The following is a 24,633-nucleotide window of genomic DNA, read 5'->3' as shown; positions in this document are numbered from 1 at the left end:
GCTTCAGCTACTAAAACACTCTTTACACAGTGAGAATTCAAAATGCTAAGGTAACTTAATAATACCAGTACACTCCACAAAGTTAACTGCATGAATTTGAGGCAGATGGGGTCAGAGGCACGTGCAAGGATAAATACCGTGAATGTGACGGGGTGCCAGAAAGCTATTTCCAATCCATCATCTTCCTCCATTAACCACCACACTGCATGTGAGCAATGTCCTCAAGGAAGATGCATGGTCGATTTCATTGTTGGTTGGTGGCTGGCAGTTCTAAATGGAACAGCTGGCATCCAGTCATTCCAAGTGAAGAGTCCCAAAATCTGGCTGAAGCACTTTGAGGTTGGGACTTGATAACAGATTTATGGCAGATGGGGGTTGCTAATTTTATCATTATTCTTCAACACTACAGAACACATGTAGTCAATAGGCAGAGCTAGTCTTGTTGGGGCTCATTGGCATTTTATAGTATGGGGGAGGAATTGCCTCATGGAAATTGTACTGATCAGACCTGACATAAGATCCACAACCCCACTGATTTTATTGGGGTTTTATGTACTGTGAATTAAGAGATAATGGATATATTAAATTGTTAGCATTTGTCAAAAATAGTTTGCTTTATCTTAAGGCCCTCTGTTGGTTGTGTTGTGTCCTAGCCATCTACATGATGCATAGATCAATACACAGCCAGGGCAGTACGATATGGAAAGCAAGCCGATTCCCATGCAGCAATCTCCCCCTCTCCAGGCAGGTGATGAACCCCAACGAATGGCCGAGACCAATACTGTTTGCCACCAGTGACATCACAGGAGTTGCCACTCGAGTTACATACTGCAGCTCTAGATCGTTTCTTGGGTTTACTCCCAAAACTTTTCTCATGAGTGGATATATCTGCAAGGTAGAAGAAGTAAGAGATCAGAGTTTTTTTCTCCTAGACAAGCTGCCAACCATGGGTGACAAGCTCCATCTAACAGAAGCAACTGGTTTTAAGGCACCAGAGACACACCTTTACCCCTTCACCCATCAATAGAAATGGTTCCACTAGGCTTAATAGCTAAGCCACATGTGAAGGCCAGGATCTGGGCTTGGTTGTCAGAGGTTGTTTGAGATGCATGCTATTGGAAGCATTTAATAGGTAGTGGGAGCTTATCCCCACTACCTCCCCAGTAACCTGCTTTATCTTCATGGCACTGATAATCCAAGGATCAGGCTGTATAAAGTAAACCAAGAGGGAGGAAATGGAAAGGGAAATAATACAGCACAGGAACAGCCCTTTTTGGCCACTGTGAAAATGCCGAACATGATGCAAATTGAAACTAAATCTCTTCTACCTGCACCTGATCCATATTCCTCTATTCCTTGTATGGTCATATGGCTATCTAAAAGCCTCTTTGAAATCACCATTCCAGGACTACCCCAGCAACCTGATCCAGGTACTTACTGGTCTCTATATAAAGAAAAACTAATAATTGCCCTGAACATCTCCTTTAAACTTCCTCCTCTCACAATAAATACTATACATGCCTCCCAGCTTTTGATATTTCTAACCTGGGAAAAAGATTCTGACTGTCCATCTTATACATACAATTTATAACTTCAATCAGGTCCTCCCTCAGTCTCTAATGGTCCAGAGAAAACAACCCAAGTTGGTCCAGCCTCTCCTTATAGCTCATGCCCTCTAATCCAGACAACATCCTAGTAAATAATTCTGTATCCTTTCCTAAGCCTTCAAATCCTGTCTGTAATGGGACGACCAAAATTCCGCACAATAGATTTGCATGTAAGGACAATGAGAAGCCAATGGCAGTTAACATTACAATGCAGTACAGACCTTTGGCCCATGATGTTATGCTAATTAATGTAAATAGAATCCATAAGTTTTCTATAGATATGTAAATATTAAATAAATTCTAAGAAGAGGGGTGTGCAGGTTGGTGCTGATCATGAGCTGAGAAGATCCACATAACGATGGAAAAGATGCGAGTGGAGAGACTGTATCAGTCTTTGCCATGGAAGATGCTCCAGGTAGTCAGAAAGAAAAGATGTAGGAAATAATGAAGAGATAAAAGGACTAGAAAAGCTGGCTAGGCTAATGAACATGAATAGCAAGTAAGTAAGAAGACCTATATTTTTACACTTATTTAAAAAATCAGGTTATGCTTCAGTTATATAGACCACTGATGAGACTATATCTGGACTACCAATTACAGTGTATGTATCTGTGGTGAATGATCTGTATTTAATATTTCAGAGAGTAATATTGTAAATACATTGTTCAATTAAGTATTGTTTGTTTAAATAATTTATTACAGGTTATGTGCAAAAGTATGTGAATAATATATGTCATTATGCCAAGTTGTCATAAATGCGCACCTTGCTAAAGTAAAGAAATGCAACTAAATGAACACAATTGATCCCTGGCTCCCCCGTATTTTCCTTTCGATTAGTTTTATGTTTTTGAGTTACAAAACAATGGCAATGAGGAAGTTTTCAAAACAATCTCAAGTTGACTACCTCCCTGTTGAAGTGCAGAGAGACACTTGAGTAACAAATTAACACAATACATTTGTTTCTTTATAATTGGAAGAGAAAGGCAGTTGACTAAAAAAAAACTGGGGCAGAAAATGGCTGAAATTCAGTGGTTCATATACAGTGAGTAACAGATGATAAAAATCATAAATTAATAAAAGGGCAGATATGGCTGGCTACATCAGGAAGATAAAAGTGTCCAATTGCACAACAGATAACTGGCTAATATATACTGAGTGAACTGAGCTGTATCTTGAAGCAAATGAAAAGCGAGTGCAAGTTTTGCTGAGCATAATCAGTGGAAGAGCATATAGTTTGCACAGAAATTCAACTGCTCAAACCCAACCAGTCAAAAAGAGCTTTGCTGATATCATGGAAGTAATGCAGGTACACCTAGAACTGAAAACATTGTTGATTACAGATATTTTAGTTTTCATAAAGTGGAATCAAATGGAAGGTGAGTCCATTTCAACTTATGGAGCTGAACTGAAGAAGTTGGCTGAGCATTGCCAGTTCAGTGCTGGGTTTAATGATGTGCTGAGAGATCAATTAGTTTGTAGAATCTAATAAGAAGACATCCAAAAATAGATCGTAACTGAAGCACAACTCAATTTAAAAGAGCAGTTGAAATCATTGTATAAATGGAAATAGCAGTCACAAATGCAATTGAGTTGCAGTCAGGAATGAAAGTGAGTTTGAACAAAATTGCAGCATCTAGACCAAAGGTTCTCAAACTTTTTAATACCTTGGACCAATACTTCTAAGCCAGGGGTCAGTGGATCCCAGGTTGGGAACCCTTGGTCTAGAAGGAGACCTGTCTGGTCAAACAAATTGTGTTACATTTGTCACATGGGCTCACCTACCACAGACCAATGCAGGATTTAAAGGTAAAACTTGCAGAAAATGCAACTAAATAGGACACATACAAAAAGCATGCCAGGCAGACAAAAATAAATAGACTGCATAGGGAAGAGAATAAGATAAAAATACAAGTTGCAGTTTCAAAAAGAGCACTAATCTGGATATTATTTATGGAAGTCTGAAAATAATGAGGATGACACAGGACTAAGTAGCCTTGAGATTTACCATGTGAAAGCATAACAATAGACAAGAAAAATGGCTTACACCAGCAATAAATTGTAAATGAATTAAAAATGAAAAGGGACATTGGCTCTGCTGTTTTAGTCATTCCACAAAATGAGTTTGAACAGTATTTCAAAGATACAAAATTGAAGCCTATAAAAATCCAGCTAAGAATCTATATTGGAGAAAAGATAACTCCTGTGGGAATGACATTTGTAACAGTGAAATACAACAATCCACTAGGCATATTCGACTTATATGTGATAAGAACAGGAGGAGCAGCATTCTGAGGCTGAGATTGGCTGAGACAAGTACAACTTGATGGGAGATCCATCCAACATTTATTTGCAATCACCCATGCAATAGCATCAACTGTAAGCTAATTAAGAAACAGACTGGATGGTGCTACGGCAATGTTCCAGGATGGAATTGGAAAACTCAAACCTATCGAGGGTAAAGTAGGTAGTGTTAAATGAAAATGCCACACCCAAGTTTTACAAAGGCCATCTGGTTCCCAATTCCATCTGTGATAATGTAGCCAGTGAGCTAATCGCATGGAGGCAGAAGGAATTTTTTCCAACATTGAGTAGAGTCCATGGGTAATGCCAGTGGTTTCACTATTCCACTAGCTAAGAATGTTGGGTCTGTTAGGATCTGTGGTGATTTTAAGGTCACTATCAACCCCATACTGAAAGCAATCAATATCCTCTGCTCAGGATAGAAGATACTTTTGCAAACATTTATAGAGGAAAACACTTCAACAATGAGGACTTGGCCGAAAAAGATAGAGATGGATAAAGAGTCTAAAGTGTTTCTTACCATAAACACTCATAAAGGGCTTTATTGCTATAATAGGCTTATTTTTGGAGTAGCAGCTGCAACTGCACTCTGCTAGAAAGTGATAGACCAGGTGCTTCAAGGCTTCCGAGGCACTCCGTGTTACCTGGATGATATTATTTTTACTGGTAAGGATGACAAGGAACATCTCTAAAATCTCAAGACAGTGGTGAAGATATTAGAAGATTATGGACTCAGAGCATGACAGAACAAGTGTGAATCTTTTAAACCGAGCATCAGTTACTATGGGACACCATTGATGCATAGGATTTACACCAGTGTGCTAAGAAAATTCAAGCAGCAGTGGATGCCCCAAGAGCAAAGGACGTGTCACAGTTGTGGTCCTTTCCAGAATTTGTCAATTACTATAACATGTTCCTGCCAAGCCTGGCTACTGTGCTCCACCTCTTGAACACATTTCTATAGATTGGGAAGAAATGGCAATGGAAAAAGCAGTGTGAGGTAGCTTTCCAAAAGACAAAGGAAATGGTTATCGGGACAGCCTTCAATCCACAGAAATGTATTCCACCACATCAGCAGCATGAATGCAGAGATGAGCTCCGTTTCTTGGAAGACCCAATCTCAAGGTCGTATTCAAGAAGACAACTAATCATGGAAATGCTGATAAATTCTCTCGCTTGTCCTTGGAAAAAGAAATCCCTGAAAAATTTACAAAAGAAGAAATTCCTCTTGACATTTTCTCCCTAATGCAAATTGGAAGTCTCCTTATTATGGTAGATATGATCCAAAGGAAACCATTAAAGACCCCACACTGCCTCAGGTCTACATGGCAACCCAAAATGGCTGGAATGTGCAGCAGAAATTGCAATTCCCCCATTTTTACCAGAGCGCGGATGAACTTGCCCTTGACAAAGGTTGCTTTCTGTGAGGATTGAGAGTTGTTTACCATCCAAGCTGAGAGCAGTGTTGGAGGAGCTGCATACCCATCTTCTAAGCATGGTTAAAATGAAAGCATTGGCTCGAAGCTTTGTCTGGTGGCCTGGGACAGATCAACAGATCAAGCAGCTTGCCATGCTCTGTTTGGGATGCCAACACGTCCAGAAGATGTCAAGAGCAGTGCCCCTCCACCTCTGGGAGTGGCCTACATTGTCTTAGCAGAGGATTCATGTGAATTTTGCTGGGTCATTCATTGACATGAACTCCTTGGTGTTAGTGGATGCAGCTACAGAGTGGACAGAGGTGTTCCCAATTCGACCTTGATGTGTTGAGAAACTTCTCAAGAACAGGTGTTCCAGACAATTAATCAGTGATAATCGGTCACAGCTTTGGTCATTCCTGAAAATTTATGCACTAAGACATTTTTCATCTGCTCCAAACCACCCAGCTATATATGGCTTGGTGGAAACATTTGTTCAGAGTCTAAAAATTGCGCTGCGAACAACGTCATCAGGACACATTACACTGACACTGAATCAGAGGGTTGCAAATTTCCTCCTTGCATATCACATTACAGTACAGTCTACAACCCATAACTCACCAGCTGTGATGTTCCTGGGTTGTCCTTTGCACTCATGCTTGGATCTGCTCAAACCCAGTCTCAGAAGGAGTATGCAGGACAAACAGCTGAGACAAATTGAGAGCTCCTCAAACAAGGAGTTTTGATGTTTCACTCCTGGACAAGCAGTCCTGGTAAGGTACTACAGAGGTGATCAAAAGCGGATGCTTGGAAAGATTAAGGACAGAACTGGACCACTCTCCTACACAGGAGATTGTGTCTGATGTCACCAAGAGATGACACATTGATCAGCTGAGGATTGCAGAGTCAATTATTAGAGAAGAAAGGTGTCCCGTGCTGTCAGAACCACTTCATGCAGTATCAGAGTCAATGCTTACAAATGCTACAGAGGAGGCCGCAGAACCTGAGATTATTTCACAGCCGGAAGTCTCACCTGTCAGCCAGAGTGACCCCCTCTGTTATAAAAGGCATTATCCCACAATAGTAAGAAAACCTCCACAGCAATTAATCTTGTTTTCTCAAGCATTCTTCGTTTAAGTTATTCACTCCAGGTTATGTGTAAAAGTACATGAATGACATACACCATTATGTCACCACATCATAAATGCACATTTCCCTGAAGTATAGAAATTAATCTAAATATATGTGTTAACACTGGCCCTCCCATGTTTTATGTTTTGGGGTTACAAAACAGTTCAGAAGGTTAACTGCACCAATAAATAGAGTGGATAGATTAACTTATGGAGAAAGGTTGCTCAAGCTAGGTTTGTATCTACAGGAGTTATAATGAGTAAGTAATTGAAACATAAGATCCTGAAGGTTTCTGGCAGGGTGGACATGTAGAGGATGTTTTTGCGGAAGAATATAGAACTAAGGTCACTCTTTCATTTAAGATGAGGTGATTTTTTTTCTCTCTTTCTGAGTAAGGATTCCAGGGACTTAAGTCAAGCAACAGTCTTCCTATAGTTCGAAGTCAGAGGTTAATAGATACTTGAGAAGTAAATGAATAAAAGGTTACCACAGGTAGACAGGAATGAAGCTCCAGCCAGATCAGTAAGATCTTATTAAGTGTGGCCAACTCCTGCTTCTAGTTAGTTTGCTCCCTCTGTTGTGGCAGCAGCAAAGATATAGCTGCTTTTAATAAACAATCAATTCTCTGAGCAGAAATTGATTACAGTTGTGCTCTGATCCATCCGTTCTTGGTAGAAGCTGCAACGTCCTACTTTAGTGCGTGGTTCAAATATCTCATTTGGCTGATCTCTTCTTTGCATTTGGTTCTACATGCAAGTAAAATTTGAAGCACAGATGAAGAAAAAACTATGTTTCTCTTGTACAAGTTTCTTTCCCATGCTTTGCTGACATTGAGGGGGATAAGTTGTGGATCTGCTCCCAAGTTATTAATATCCCCTGGATAGGGACTAGCAGATAGGTAAGAACAGCCTGAAATTACTGTATGCAATGTGAATTCTATAAAAAAGTAGTAGAAACAGCCAAGTCCAGCATGGGTAAAGCCCTCCTCACCATTGAGAACATCTACACGAAGTGTTGCTAGATAGCAGCCTCCATCATCAGGGACACCCACTGCCAAGGACATGCTCCCTGCTGGCTGCTGCCATCATTAGAGAGTACAGGAGTGTCAAGACTCACACCAGAAGGTTCAAGAACATTTATTACCCCTCAGTAATTAGGCTCTTGAACCAAAGTGGATAATTTCACTCAACTTAACTTGCCCCATCATTGAAATGTTCTCAGAACCTATTGACTCATTTTCAAGGATGCTTCATCTCATGTTCTTGGGATCTTTTGCTTATTTATTATAATTATTATTTCTTTCTTTTTGGATTTGCACAGTTAATTGTCTTTTGCACACTGGGCAAAGAACACCCAAGTTAGCACAGTCTTTAATTTATTTGATTATAGTTAATTTTCTCTTATGGATTAATTGAATTTGCCCATGAGAATATGAATCTGAGGATTGGATATGGTTGCATATATGTACTTTGATAATAAATTTGCTTTGAACTTTGACTTTGAATTTATATCCAGCTAAGAGAACTTGATAATGTGAAAATAATCAAAGTCAAAATAAATATAAAAAGAAGTATTCAACAGTGGCTGGATGGGAGATGCCAGAGAGTAGTGGTTGAAAACTGTTTGTCAGGTTGGAGGCCGATGACTAGTTGTGTGCCTCAAGGGTCTGTACTGGGTCCAATGTTGTTTGTCATATACATTAATGATCTGGATGATGGGGTGGTAAACTGGATCAGTAAGTATGCAGATGATACTAAGGTAGGTGGCGTTGTGGATAATGAAGTAGGTTTTCAAAGTTTGCAGAGAGATTTAGGCCAGTTAGAAGAACTGTTCCTGAAACTGATGGTGTGGGACCTAAGGCTCCTGTACCTCTTGCCCAATGGTAGAAGTGAGAAGAAAGCACAATCTGAATGGTAGTCTTAAAGCCTTGATGCTGCAGAACAGACCCTGGCCAACTTCTTACAATGGCAGCTGTTTATGTAACAGGGTCTTGATTTTCATCATAACAAGGCCTAGGGCCTGAAAGACATGGATAATTATAACAGCCAATGTAAGATCAGTTTTAAAATGAAGCTGCTGTGTTCGTCTGGTTACTAACTTTATCTTCTCTACCTTGTATTACTGCACAGTTAGTAGCAGATGAAGGCAATGGAATTTGAGTCCCTGGGGCTTCTGAGTTGGATTTTCTGATTCTACACTTGTCAAAGTGTGATTCTCAACTCTTTCATTATAGTGTGTGAAAATGGCGGGAAACTGAGCCTGGAACAGGAAAATTGCAGGCAATCACTCTGCATTCTTGCCTGCCCATGTCTTGGTACTTCAGGCTTAAGTGGATAATGTCAGTTTGTATGGGAGCACAGAAGAGCTTGTATCAAGGAACTTGGAGCTCTGCTCAAAAGGATTCTTTGTTTTGGAGATGTTCAACTCTGGTGATGGGTTACCATGGTGATATAGCCGACCAGAAATAACTATTTTACATTCTAGTGAAGCAGACTCTTCCCTGTCTCCTTCATTGGTGACAATTTGCTTAAGGCTAATTTTGCACCTTCATCATTAAAGCTGCAATGTCACTATCCACACTAGATGTTTTATTTTGTTGCAATGACTGTTGTAACATTTTTCCACCTTCTTAGTCCCTGTGATTTTGCTATTGTTTCTAGACTGACTATAAGTAATGTGGTTTAAGGAGCAGACTGAAACCAGGTACTAAGCCCCAGAGACATGAGCTATCATCTACAGATATATGAGAGTTTGCACTCTCAATCCAGAGCCATACGCCGTGGGATCTCAGTTATGAGCTCAGCATGCCCTCTTGCTCTTTAATAATCCTCAACAATTAAAGCTCGTATGACAATGGAATAGCATCATAAAAGGCATGTACCATGCCGTCTTTTCCATACCAGCTATGAGTAATCCCATTATGGTTATCAAATCCAAGGTAGCTTTGACGTTGTTAATCTTAGCAATGCTCACAGCAAATATATAGAGCCGATCACAGAGAAAGCTTAATGAAGTAACAATATAAACCCTTGTCGCAGGATTCACTTGCCCTTTTTAATTAGTTCCTCTAGCAAATCATAAACATAAGAGATTCTTCAGATGTATCTAATTTTGAGCAACACACATAAAATGGTGGAGGAACTCAGCAAGTCAGGCAGCATCAACGGTGAGGAATAAACAGTTGATGCTTTGGGCTGAGGCACTTCATCAGGATTGGAAAAGAAGTGGCACGATGGTTGGAGCTCCAGGTTCCAGCATTGACAGTCTGTTGTGCTTCTTTGTACTTGCACTTGACTGATGTCTCTCAGTTAATGACAAAGTAGCTCACCCAGCAGACAGGTGGGAATAGTGAGGTGAAGAAAAAGCAATGACAAGATGGCCACTAGGTCTCCTTTCTTGAAACACCTGAGAACCACTGCCCCTCTGCCGTTGGGTCTGTTGTTTCTTTCCCTCTTCCCTCTCACCTGCTTCTTTCCAGTGAGACTGGGAAAGTGAAAATCAGCTGAAATGAGGTCAGTGAATCATTGGGGCTGCACAGAACAAAGTAACAAGGTGGATTTTACTGATAACAGCGTAGTCATCGTGACTCCAACCACAGCAACAGAGCTATAATGAAATCAATCAACTATGGTAGCTAAGCAACATCAACAATAAACATTCCTAGCAATGTACAGAGTTAAAGAATGAAAATAATTTACTACCGAGATCAATACATATAATACAAATGGCATTTATGCACATGTTTAGCTGTTTTATAACAACTGAATGGTTACATTACTGCATTTTAAGAAAGCAACTCCAGCGTTAGTTAAAAGATCAATGTTTCCACTTTTTGATGTTACATAAATTAGTTATTTTATCCTATCTCATCTGCAGTGTTAGTTTTGGAAAGTAAAACATAAACAGGGAGGGTTCGTCCTGCAAGTGTGCTGTTGTCTGTTAATGGCCATCAACTTGAATCTTGGAGATACTCTTCTCAACTCCTAGCACGTGCCAGACTTCTAGTAAAATAAGTCATGGTGTGAGGAGAATGTGAGAACGTGTGTATAGGTGGTGCAAGATTCATATGTAAGAAGCAGCTCAGATTCTCCAATGGGATTGCTCAATAGAAATTGAGAGGATTGTTGAAATATTGAGATCCAAAATCATAAAAACATTCCTTTGATCAAGAATGATAGAAGATTCAAGATACAAGATTGTTTATTGTCATTCTTCAGTGCACAAGTGTGAAGGAGAACAAAATGATTGTTACTCCGTAACTGATACAGCATAAAGAACCAAAATAAACATGAGGTACACAATGCAAGATTAGCTGATATACATAGAAGGCCAACAAGCTGAAACACTGCTAGGCTTCTCTCTGGTAATAACCAATCTGTTGGGTATTGCTAGCCCTTTCTAATTCATCTCATATTTCCAGCTCTTGTGGTATTTTTTAATAGAAGGTAATCTTCTTAACAGCAAGGCCACAGTCAGTCCATGTGGGCAGCAATGTCTCTCATCCCATTACGCTGAGCACTAGTGCTCCCCAAGGTTATGTGCTCAGCCTGCAGCTGTTCACACGCTGACACGTAACTGTATCAAACCGTACCATCAAGTTTGCGGATGACACAACAGTTGTTGGCCTTATCAAGAATGATGATGAGATAGAGTATAGAGAGGAAGTAGAGCAGCTGGTGTTTTGGTGTGAGAAGAACAACCTACGTGGATGTGGAGAAGCCAAAGGAAATCATTGTGGACTTCAGGAAGATGCAGACAAACAATCCCCCTCTGCGAATACATGGCTGCTCCATAGAGAGAGATATCTGTACCAAGTTCCTGGGAGATCACGTTACGGATGACCTCACCTGGTCCCTTAATATCACCTCCCTGAACAAGACAGCACAACAGCACCCCCACTTCCTAAGAAGATGCAAAGATTCCCCATCTTATCTGCATTTTCCAGGAGCACCATTGAGAGCATCCTGACAAGTTGCATCTCCATCTGGTATGGGAGCAGCCGAGCATCAGACCTGAAGTCCTTTCAATGGACTGTGAGAACAGCTTGGAGATGGCTGTTTCCCTACCATCCATCAGGGATATTGATCAGGAGCGCTGCACACACAGGGCCCTTAGTATTGTCAAGGATCCCACCTATCCATCCAGCATCCTCTTTGACTTTCTACCATCAGGGAGGAGATCACGATACATACAAACAAGAAAGAACAGAATGAGGAACTGGTTCTTCCCCCAGGCCATTAGGCTTCTGAATTCCCGGCTGCATTGTATTCCAAGTGTCACTGATTAATCCGTTCTGTACCTTACAATATTTAATATTAATATTAGTTTGTTATTTATGTGTGACTCACCTGTGGATCTGTAAGATATTGTGTGTTATGTGTACTACTGTGCTTTACACCCTGGTTCGAAGAAACGTTGTCTTGTTTCTATATACATTATATGGTCACTATCATCATAGCTTGTCACACCAGGCAGCCAGCTATTTGAGTGTTGTTTAGTCGATGTTGAACAGGTCAGTGTCAGCTAAATCAGGTGAGAGTGGGCAGCTGAGCAGAATGTGTTCAATGTTCTGCACCCTTTCGCCACACTCACAGGATTCGCTGGTCTTTAAACCCCACTTCACCATATTGTCTCCCGTCCTACAAATTCTCACTCTAGCTCTGTTGAGAGTGCACCACTTCCCCACACAGGTGCACAGTTATATACGTATAATATATATGTATATAGTTAAATGACAATAAACCACTTGACTTCTGGTTTTGTATTATCCTGACGAGATCCTATAAGCTTTTGGTAATTTCTGTGGCCATGGTACATCACAAGCGGTTTCCAACTCTATTGGTTAAGGAAAGCTTCTGTACCATAGCAATTACTAATGAAACAAAAACTGAATATGTTAGAAGCTCTCAGTAAGCAGGGCAGCATCTATAAAGAATAAAACATTAAAAATTTCAGGCCAAGATCTTTTTGTCAGAATTTGCTTCAATAAATGTAGATGAATCCTGGGCCATTTCCTGGGGAAGGGCAAGATTATCAAGGATAAGTACTCAAAATTTGGTGATTTTCAGTATTTGCTTCACCTCTTATTATGACTTTAATTTTATTGATTTGTTATAAACCTATCAACCCTCATGAGAAAGCAGACTAGAATACATTCTTGTTTATTGCAGGGTTCTTCAATCAGGCAAGCCTGCAGAAGTCCCTAAGCACTACCGCTAACATTGACCTGCAGAAACAGAGGATCCAATACAATAACTATTCCATGCCTGCACTTTGGTAGTGAGAATCCTGTATGGTCAAGGGAAGTGGAGAACTTTTGATAGGACTGCTTTGAATTGGACCATGTTCAGGGAGCCAAAATCACAAAGGATCCTTGGCTCAACAGTGATGCAATTATGAAGAAGGCAAGCATTAGCAATCTGAGCAGATTTGGTATGTTAACAAAATTTCTTATAAATTTCTATAGATGTACAGTGGAGAAGGAGAGCAATCTGCTTGCTTGCATCAGAGCCTGGTATGGAGTCTCCAATGCACAGGATCACTGCTGAGGACAGCTTCAAGATGTGGTGCCTCAAGAACATGGCATACACCTCTAAGGATCTTGACATATGGGACATGCCCTATGAGAAGACCCACATTGAATAATTCAAGAACAACCTACTCCCCTCTTGTCATCAGATTTCCGAACAGACAGTCCATGAACCCATTAATACTACTTCTTTATTCTTTTTTTTCTGCATTATTTATGGTGCCTGATGATTAAAGACCCAAAACATCCTATGACCCCCAGGTTCATCACTGAAGACACGTCCAAGCAGCACTAGAAGTCATATTCTACAACTAGTATAATTTATAGATTTCTATGTCTTTTATTTGCTGTCACAATACAACAGATTTAATGTCATATGTCAGTAATAATGATCTGATTCTAAAATGAAAAGATTAGATATTCAGGATAGCAACTTCTGTTTGACTCCCTGCTCCTTGGTTTTGATTTGCTGCTGTGTTGTTTTGAATCATTCAGTTAGGTACGATGGCAATTAAGCAAAGTAGGAAAGCAAGTATTGAGTACAACAAAATTGGATAAGTCTTCTTGACAAAATGCACCTTTGAAACATAGATGTTAAGCTGGAATTTGGAATGTGTAATGCAGTAGGTGCAATTTTATAGTATTTGTTTGACTTTACAATATTTCTTTATCAGATAGAGACTAGTTAGGCTGTAAATCTCATTGTATTTCCTTCGCTTATTTCCTGCAGCCAGTTCCCTTGCATATCCCCAATAACACCCCCCACCAATTCTCCTGCAACCCACGCACACTCAGGGCAATTTACTGTGACTAATTTATCATATAACTGGCATGTCTTTGGGATATGGGAGAAAAATCGGACTGCCTTAAGAGATATCCATTCTCAAGGGGAGTATGCAAACTGCAGATAGACAATGCTCGAGTTCAGGATTGAACTCAGGTCACTGGTGCTCTAAGCTACTTGCACTTTCTGCTGTACCACTGCATTACTGGGTTTTCTATTTACCAAGCTGGATATAAATGCTAAGAAATATAAATTCCATCATCTCAACAAAGAGATTATTGTTGCAAAGTGCAACTGTTTAATAAAATGGATTGATGAGTGAGTTTGGATTTGGCTTCCTTGGCACCCCCAGTCTAGTGTAAAAAAAATAGTTCCAATCTGTGAATGTAACGTTGCTGGCTGTTCAGTGACATTACATAGCCAGGAGCACTGTCAGAGGTCACCTTATTATCATGGTGTACTTGATCCAACTTTGCTGCTGAAATTTTAACCATTTTCCCTTAGGTTGATATCAGGTTTCTACTTAGATCTAATTTTGAATATTCTTCATCACATCGTGGGTTCACTTCACAGTCTACCTCAAATCTCTATATTTCGAAAATTTAATTAATTTCAATCAGAATTATTTTAACTATTAAAAAAAACTATTCTCTTGCTTATTAATTTGCCTTTTCTTCCTCTCCTCTTACAGCTTCATTTCTCATTCTTTCCTCTGCAAATACAAGAGTAGGTCACTCCTCTCTTGAGCCTGTTCTGTCATTTGGCTTATCTGCTTCTTTGATCTTTCTATCCATCCTATTTCCCATGTTACATCTTCTCCCCCTTTGGTCCTTCTCACAGCAGCTCTATTACGCGCAAAATTTAGTTCCTCCTCCTCCCATCCACTCTTCATCCTTGAGGACATTTCTGGGGGAAGATGAAAAATGCCTCTAACTGAAGAAGACAAGTTCCCCTGTGAGGACAATGTGAAATTATCCTAACTACAGTAAATATGTCAATCTGCACAGGCCTTGAAAATGCAATTAAAATGCTTTGTGACATGGCTACATAAGGAGACAAATTAACTTCGGAAAAGAACAAAAATCACCCACAGCATGGATTCATCTTTCCCCTATTAGTTGCTGCCAGTCTGACAACGTCTGCCTCCCCACTGCCCACTCCACTGAGACACCACAGGCAAGTCAATTAGTTTTGCAAAAGTAATTAGACCATGCATACAAGCAGCCAGGACATTTCATCGGATAGGTCAGTAAGAGTTGTGAATGCAGGAAAACAAGAATTAAAAGTAGGACCTGCTGCAAATGTACATTGGGGCATTTAATAACAGTAGGCGAAAAGACAGAGATTTCTCATGTTCACTGGTGAGAACCCACTGACAGGTTTCATTTGGACAAATAATGGCTCCAAAAGCCTCAGCTGGCAGTCAACTCTCTGAGATAGATGTGGAAGGTCTTCATCTTGTGGCGCTCTTCTTCATATTAGAGGAGGTAGTGTTATTCCCAGTGTATGGCCGATTATTTATCTCTGTGTCCAAGTCAATATTCATCTCTCACTCACCATCACAAAAAGAAATGGGCCTTGAAATTGTTCCACTTTGATGATTTTGCCATAAAAATAGTATTGTCAATCATCTGAACATTATTCACTGAAAAAGAAGTTCAATTAGAAGGTTTACAGAAAAACATTGACTGCTTTCCCTGTGCATCTCCTCTCTGGAATTGATGTTGTCTTTTTCAGTAGCATTCCCGATTGACGTTATGTGAGTTTTGCACATTCCTGCAAGGTACTTACCACAATACATACAATGTTATTAAATTGCAAATCAATGTTACTTCTGAACGCAATAATGTTGCATCATCTGGGTGATGACAGGAATGTTGTTAGACTATAGGGACACAAGTGATTGAAAACGCTGGAAATCTGGAGCAAGACTCAAGGAGGTTGAAGACATTCTGCAGGTCAGGCAGCATCTATGGAGGGAAATGAACAGTCAATGTTTTGGGTTGAAAACCAGAACTAGAAAGATTGAGGAGGAAATTGCCAGCATAAAACTGAGGGACGAGGGGTGGATCCAAATGAGAGATGGAGGAGAATGGAAATGATGTAAGAAGCAAGGAGGTGGTAGGTGGAAGTGACAAAGGAGTGAGAAAATATGAAACCTGATAGTAGAGGATAAGGGCAGAAGATAGGGAACAGAACCAGTGGTAGATATGTGTGGGTGATGGACATCACTCGAGGAGGCACGTTCATTGTGCATGGAGCCCCTCAATGACCTTAGCTGGAAGTTCCTAAAGAATGAAGATCTCAGAGAAGAAGAATAGTCAGTAAACACTTGCACTTTGAGAAAATCTGTAATTCAGCTTCTGTACTCCTGTGGGCCAAAGGAAAGCTAGATGAGCTTACCTCCCCATGAGTGTGGAGTTTGGGTGAACTTTTGAATGCAGTAGTAACAGCATGCGGTGAGATGTGGCAGATATAAGCCACCGACTGAAATGATCTTGAAGCCACAAAACTGAGTGCCACCATGGTCATGACCTCCAATGGCAGAACAGTTAAGGCACCAAAGGTTTATCAAGCAACACACACAAAATGCTGGTGGAACACAGCTGGCCAGGCAGCATCTGTAAGGAGAAGCACTGTAGACGTTTTGGGCCGACACCCTTCGTCAGGACTAACCGAAAGGAAAGGTAGTAAGAGATTTGAAATTAGTGGGGGGAGGGGGAAATGTGAAATGATAGGAGAAGACTGGAGGGGGTGGGGTGAAGCTGAGAACTGGAAAGGTGATTGGCGAAAGTGATACAGAGCTGGAGAAGGGAAAGGATCATGGGACGGGAGGCCTCGGGAGAATGAAAGGGGGAAGGGGTGAAGCACCAGAAGGAGATGGAGAACAGGCAAATAACTAAATATGTCAGGGATGGGGTAAGAAGGGAAGGAGGGGCATTAACGGAAGTTAGAGAAGTCAATATTCATGCCATCAGGTTGGAGGCTACCCACCCGGTATATAAGGTGTTGTTCCTCCAACCTGAGTTTGGATTCATTTTGACAGTAGAGGAGGCCATGGATAGACATATCAGAATGGGAATGGGACGTGGAATTAAAATATGTGGCCACTGGGAGATCCTGCTTTCTCTGGCGGACCGAGCGTCGGTCTTCAACGAAACGGTCTCCCAGTCTGCGTCGGGTCTCACCAATATATAAAAGGCCATACCGGGAGCACCGGACGCGGTATACCACATCAGCCGACTCACAGGTGAAGTGTCGCCTCACCTGGAAGGACTGTCTGGGGGGGGGGGGCCCTGAATGGTGGTGAGGGAGGAAGTGTAAGGGCAGGTGAAGCACTTGTTCTGCTTACAAGGATAAGTGCCAGGAGGGAGATCGGTGGGAAAGGATGGGGAGGGGGGAACGAGTGGACATGAGAATGCTGGGAAAAGAGGTTGATAAACCAGGCTCTGAGTAAATGAGAACTGGTGTCAGAACGAGGCTGGAAATCTCACTGCAAATGAGACGTTGCACTGATGAAGGTTAGCACCAGAAAGAAAGTGCATGGAGAACAGGATTCCCACTGTAAAATCAGAAGAATTTCCTAGTGGGCACTGACAGCCAAAAATTGTCTATTCTATGTTAAACAGCTTTCAATAAGATTATTAGTTTATTTGTTATTTATAAATCAAAACATACAGTGAAGTGTGTTGTGTGTATCAGTGACCCACACAGCCCGAGGGGCAGCCTGCGAGTGTTACCTTGCTTCCAGTGCCAACATGGCATGCCCTCAACTTACTAACCCTAATTCATACGTGTTTCGGAATATTGGAGAAAACTAGAGCACCTTGAGGAAACCCAAGTAGTCACAGGGAGAAAACACAAGATCCTTACAGACAGCAGTGGGAATTGCTGGTCCTGTAGATTTGTGTTAACCACTATGCTAGCATGCTACACAGGTTTAATTGCATTTGTTTACTATTGTGTTAAGGTATTTCTGGTCTATTGTCTGATTATAACCATGAAGTGGTGAGCGCTTGCTATGCACAAACTGGATGGTATACTTTTGGATTAAATAGTACTGGAAAACTGCATTACTGACTGCACCTTTACTGAATGTGATGTGAAAGGGACATCAGAAAGCAACGTGCTGAATATGGGATGCAGAGGGTTGTGCAGGCCAAGTCATTAGGTGTAGATAAGGCAACGATTCATGAGTTCTTGATTGATAAGGGGGAGAAGGCAGCAGAACAGGAGAAAAAAATTAGTTGTGATTGAATGACCAAGCAGACTTGATGGGCTGAATGGCCTAATTGCTTTCCAAGACCTTATGTTCTTATAGATGTTGGAAATCTAGGGGAAAAAAGCATAATATGTTGAAAATACACTGTGACATTTGTAAAGACAGAAAAATAGATAATATTTCAGTTAGCCAATCTTTCACCAGAATAAATGCTAGTCTTATTTTTGTCTATCCTGGGCTTTTGTTGGAGAAGGATTTGAGATTTGCCAGTACCTGTTCAGCTCCCTGTCCCAAGTATCATTGCCACAAATGATCTGCTCAAAGCAAAAGTACACTATCAGAATATTATCAATGCATTATGTTCTACAATGAGGCACAAGAACAGAGTATAACCTAGAAATGAAAGGCTTGTCCCAGAACTCCAATGCTCAATCATAAAGGCTTCACAGAACAAAGCCTACAGCATGGTCTCAGGTGCTGGAACAGAGTTATTAACATGGAGGGTGAGATTTGGAAGGAATAGGTATTATCACTGAGTGTCGCCCTGAGCATTTGAAGATTGGCCTTAGAAATTGTATTGCAGCGTGTGATGTTTTTATGCAATGCACAACTGAATTTTATCTTGCACCCAATGGCCAAGTGCAATTGGTTGCTTTATGCACACATATCTTGAAATTAGGTCTAGGTCCACCAAGTGCGTGATACGTATGTACATGGAGATTGTTGGGTCTACTCAGTTTACTATTCTGAAATTATGTTAATTGTGTGCAATTCTACCATGCACATTTGATTCACAAACTGCAGAGCAAGTCATGAACACAAGGGTGTCTTGAGTCCCAGCCTATTATTTTGCCAGGGAAGTGTTTGATTCTCAACATCGTTAACTCCGTAATGGCCTCCATTGCTTCAATCTTTACTGATGTCCTCATGGTACCTTAGGTCTCTTCCTGACCTCTTTCTCCTTCTCCACTGATCTTTTCTCTGGTGCAGTCAATAATCCATCTCCAGACATCCTTTCCAACATCACTGATGAAGTCTTCTCATTGGGCCCTATATCATTTCTAACCCATTCCGAGCTTTCCCCACCCCATGATCATTTTCTTAAATGAGTGATCACCATGCGAAGTTTTGCATCCTTTGATAGACTATCTACCTTAAAGTCAAGCACAACAGCTCACATCTTGCCTCTAGAATTCAGTTTGTCTGCCAGTGCTGTAAAGACATCAGCCATTGAGTGGTCTTGCAAAATCTAATCTCCTGAGAAGGTTACTGAGCGACACTGGTTTTGTCCTTCTTTATGTGCACAGCACAAAAGTAAACTGGTGAAAGTCAAAAAAAAAGAATCAGGCACTGGAAATCTTAAAAACAAAATGCTTGAAATACTCAGACCATTAGGCTGTATCTTTGGCCTGAAAACTAAACTCTATTTCTCTTCCTTCAGATGCAGCCCAAGCTGGTGACCATTTCCAAGATTTAAAAAAAAAATTTATACCTACCTAAGTTTGTATTAAACCAAGAAAATGGAAAATTCCATAATAATAGCAGAGCTTGTCTGGTGCCACTGATAATTCGAGAGCAATATAGACAGCATATTATCAGTTTCTGCATCCTTGACATTTATTTCAATGCTTTCCTTTTATGATATTGCATGGCTGACTCATACTGGCTGAAACCTGACTTCTGTAATGGGGGCACTTCAGGACAGGTCAGTGATATATCATCCAGTCAGCACTCTTGCTTGAAAATCATTCAACCTTATCTTGCATTCAAGTGCTGATCTCTATCTGGGTGTAGTGGTGCTCACAAAACCACCAAAATTCACATTGAGACGTGATAGGGCTGATTTGATACATTAATTGTGCATCGCTTATCTCTGTCTATGTTGCTTCCATATTTTAGTATGTGTGTAATCAAATACGTTATCTCCATCAGAACTGTCTGAGCCACCTGAATCCTGAGGATTTTGCTGCGGAGCTAACTGCGAGCCCACTGAGGAGGCAATCGAATGGCGAGGAAAATCCTGCTGATCTTGTTCTCAAGAATCTACATACCACAGAGGTGACTGTTCTGGAGTGACCCGCACATCGACCATCTATCACAAAGTGTAATCCTCAAAATGAGGATGCATTGCATTGTGCGATGCAAGGGCTGCACAGACCTAGAACAGATTTAGAAAACCATGGCATGTTCTGGGCTACCAGTAGAGGGATTGAATTCCATTGCAGTCTTGAAGCTCACAGTGTAGTACATGATTCATTTGACTAGCACCATCAAATCCACGAAACAACCACAATTTAATAAACCACGTAGAAGAAAATGATGACATACCAGCCTGGTGAAACGGTAAGGACACAGTGTTATGTCCGTGGTTCTTCAACATTGTCTGAAGAATTGTTTGCTACAATGTGTGGCTCTTTAGACCATTTTTCAAAAAGCAGTCAGCCATATTGCAATGGATATGGAACTGGACTATTGCCTGCCACTAAATTGGCCATCAGGGTGGAGCTGCTTCTCATTTGTGGTAGCTATTACATGTGTCTGTTTAACTCACTGAAATTAAATTTCACTGCAGTTGTACTAGCCGAGCTAGTCTGCAACAATGTGTCCAATGTGCGGTATAATGTCAGGCTAGAGTCTAGCCTAATACTGATGAGGAGTTGATTCTGCATGTTGTTGGTGTAATTGGTCCAATTCCCATGGCCATACCTTGTGTTACTGCTACAGCAAAGGGCGCAGGCTGCAGTCTACAAGAAGCTGCTTCACTTGATATACCCAACTAATTTAAAACATGACCAACGCTTTGTGTAACATGGCAGGAAGAAATGCTGGCTAAAAGAGTTTGTCATCATGAATTATGCACTTGGTTCAATGCCTGAACTGAAGTAGTTAAGCCTGAAACAGTCACATCAGACTAGAGGACTGCAGGCACCCACTCACCATCAATAGTTCAATTTAAGCTTGCACAATGCTCTGCAGAACACAAAGTTTAGGACTTGGAAGAATGGAGTAAATAACTAGAAAGAGAGAGAGACCCAAGATGAGAGAGATTAGGAAGTGGGCAGGAGGCAATCAAAAGGTAAGGAGAATGGGAGAGAGAGATAGGTAATGAACAGAACCATTTAAACATTTTTATGATCTTTTTGCTGGCATCCTGGAGGAGTTGACTTGAGGACAGAGCTAGCACACATTGCTTTCAGACAGATGTTTTCCCTTTAGTGCTGGTCTCTTGGGAACTGCAGCTTCAGGGGGCTCTGAGGTAGCTGAGTATAGCTGGTATATCAATAGACTCCAAATCCAAGTTCAATCTTCTTTTAACCAAGTTACAGAGAACTTGAAAAGCAATGAAAATAGCTGTAAATTCTTCTTAAGGTTCAGGACAAAACCCTCTAGGCCAATATTGAATTACCATCCACAGGGGCTTCTGAGAAAATGGCAGCTAGCTGCTTTTTGAGCCCCAGCAGCTTTCCATTAAAGCACAGTGGTTGTGGTTCAAGTGGCTTGTCTTAATGAGCATTTAGAAAGTCAACCCCATGAGCTGAGTTTGAAGTCACATGTAGTCCACACCTGGATGGCAGATTTCCTCCCCTGAAGGGCAAATGGGCAGTTTTTCATGGCCATCATTACAAAGAACAAGTATTATTTTTCACCTCTGAATTCTGTACCATTAACTGAATTAAATTTTTTAACTGCTTTTATCAGGCCAACAGTTTATTAGCCAGATAATTTAGCTGCTCTGCCACTACATGTGTATTCCATAATAAACTATTAATCTGGGTGATACGTTACCAGTGTGTGCAAAAGCCAGCTGTCTATTTATTGCCAGGTTCTTGGTCCACTGGAGCCATCACTTCCACTTAGCTCACAGCTTCTATCGTTACTTGTCCTGGTTTCCCTGTTACTATTCAGTCGTTTCCTTTCTAGGGAGTGACAATGGGAGTGAACTCACGACAGTCTTATCCCTCCCAGTCCTTATTCTGATTCCTGGCATTCCAATGACTAGATGATGAGTGAGTGAGACGAGATCTAAACAAAGGCTGCCTGGCTCCTCACGTGAATGGTGATAATAGATTGGATTCCTTATCATAGTAGAGATTTTGGTACAAGAGGTAACAGTCTCTAATAATCTGGAGAATCTTTGAGGCTGGCATTGAGAAAGATATTGGGGTGTTTGATGGATGTGTTCAAAATGATTAGGAAGTTTTAATTAAGGAGAAACTCTAATCCCGTTACCAGTGGCATGAGGAATGTGGGGAAAGAGCAGGAAGGTGGAATTAAGTGGATTGCAAGGGATTGCAAAGTGGTTCAGCCAGTTGAGCTGCTGCCTCACAGTGCCAGGCACCTAGGTAATCCCGACCTCATGATCTGTCTGTGCAGAATTTATAAATTCTCCCTGTAACCGTTTCAGTATTCTCCTGGGTGCTGAGGTTTTCTCCCACATGAGAAAAGAAGTGTGGGTTGGTAGGTTAATTGACCACTGAAAATTGGCCTCCAGTGTGTAGCGATGGTAGAAATTGAGAAGAATAAGATGGGAGACATTAGGACCAGTGAAAATGGTGATTGACAGTACAGTCTCTGAGCTATCTTTATGGCTTTGACTCCAGGAGCCAGTACTGGCATGCTAGTCCTCTGTCTGGTGCTAATACTTGAACTGATGGTTTTTATGTATGATTTGGGGCCTGAAAATATGCTGCTCTCCTGAGCTGCCTGGGAGGAATGTTAAGCTATGTAAATCTAAACCCTCCTATTTCTGACTGCATAATGTCACCAGCTCAACTAATTCCAGACTTCAGTCCTTCCAGCTCTGGCAAATAATGAATAAATGATTTAAATATCCATGTAAGTGACTGCCAGGCTGAAGTGTAAGCCATATAGAACGGAAATAGGGCCTTCAGACTAACTTGCATTGCTGACCAATTTATGTACCCAAGCTAATCTCACTCGCTTGCATTTGGCCATACCTCTCTAAACCTTTGCTTTCCGTATCTAAATGTCTTTTAAACGTTGTAATTGTATCCATCTTCACAGCTTTATTTTATTCCATATATCTACCATCCTCTGTGGGGAAGAAATTGCCACTAAGTATCATTTCAAATCCTTCTCCGCTCACCTTGAAACTGTGTCCTTTACTTTTAGACTCTCATAACCTGGGCAAAAACAGTGCCCATCGGCTTATCCGCACCTATCCATATTCCTCTAACATGTCACCCTTCGGTTTCCTATGCTCTAAGGAAACAAATCACGTCCAATCTCGTTTCTCCTTATTTAACTCAAGCCCTGCAGTCTTGGTAACATTTTTGAGAATTTTTTTTGCAGTTTAATGACATCTTTCCTACAGCAAAGCAACCAAAACTGCACACAGCACTCCAAGTGTGGTCTCACTCACCTTTGAATCAGAGTTATTCAGCCGCTTAAGTGGTATACTCAAGCAGGCAACTCTCGCTGCCATAGGGTACAATCACAAAGGTACCTGTTAATGCCTCCAAATACAGGTATGTATTAGCTCCAGGCATATAATAAGGGTAATGTTATGACAGTTATGAGGGATTTCAATATGCAGGTAGATTGGAAAAATCAAGTTGGTTCTGGCTCCCAAGAGAGGAAATATGTAGAATGCTTTTTAGAGCAACTTGTGTTTGAGCCCACTTGGCGAAAAGCAATTCTTGATTGGGTGTTGTGCAGTGAACCAGATATGATCAAGGAGCTTAAGGTAAACAAATCCTTAGGAGGCAGTGAAATGATAGAATTCACCCTGCAGTTTCAGATGGAGAAGTTAGAAGTCATAAGTATCACTATTATAGTGGAGTAAAGGAAGTTACAGAGGCATAAGAGAGGAGCCAGCCAAAGCTGAGTGAAGGAAATACTAGCATGTATGGCAGTGGAACAGCAATGGGTGGAGATTCTGGGAACGATTCGGAAGGTGCAAGAAAGATGCGTATTAAAGAGGAAGAAATATACTAAAAGGAGGATGAGGCAACCTTGGCTTATAAGGGAAATCAAAGATACCTCAAAAGCAAAAGAGAAGACATATAATGTAGCAGAAATTAGTGAGAAGTTAGAGGATTGGGAAGCTTTTTAAAAACCAGCAGAAGGAAACTAAAAAAGCTATAAGGAGAGAAAAGGTGAAATATGAATGTAAGCAGGCCAATAATGTAAAAGAGGATACCACAAGTTTTTCAGATATATAAATAGTAAAAGAGAGGTGAGAGTGGATATTGGACGACTGGAAAATGAAGTTGGAGAGGTAGCAATGAGGGAGAAAGAATTGGCAAATGAACTAATAAGTACTTTTTATCAGTTTCACTGTGGAAGATACTAGCAGAATGCCAGAAATTCGAGAGTCAGGGGTCAAAAATCACTGTAGCTGTTATTATTAAGGAGAAGGATGACCAAGGATAAGCTATCTCATTTTCATTCAGAAATATCTCCCTATTGTGATAGATGTAACAATGGAGAAGCTTCACTAAACCACAAGGTTTTTAAAGAAGTTGCTGAAGAGATTGTGAAGGGTTAGTAATGATCTTTCAAGAATCACTAGTTTCTGACGTGGTTTCAAGGGCAGGAAAATTGCAAATGTCACTCCACTCTTTAACAAGGGAGGGAGGCAGAAGAAAGGAGATGATAAATCAGTTAGCCTGTCTTCAGTG

Source organism: Hypanus sabinus, chromosome 8, assembly GCF_030144855.1.
Source record: "Hypanus sabinus isolate sHypSab1 chromosome 8, sHypSab1.hap1, whole genome shotgun sequence".
In the NCBI taxonomy this organism is placed as follows: Eukaryota; Metazoa; Chordata; class Chondrichthyes; order Myliobatiformes; family Dasyatidae; genus Hypanus; species Hypanus sabinus.
The sequence above is the reverse complement of the archived record's forward strand: the minus strand, read 5'-3'. Positions refer to the sequence as shown.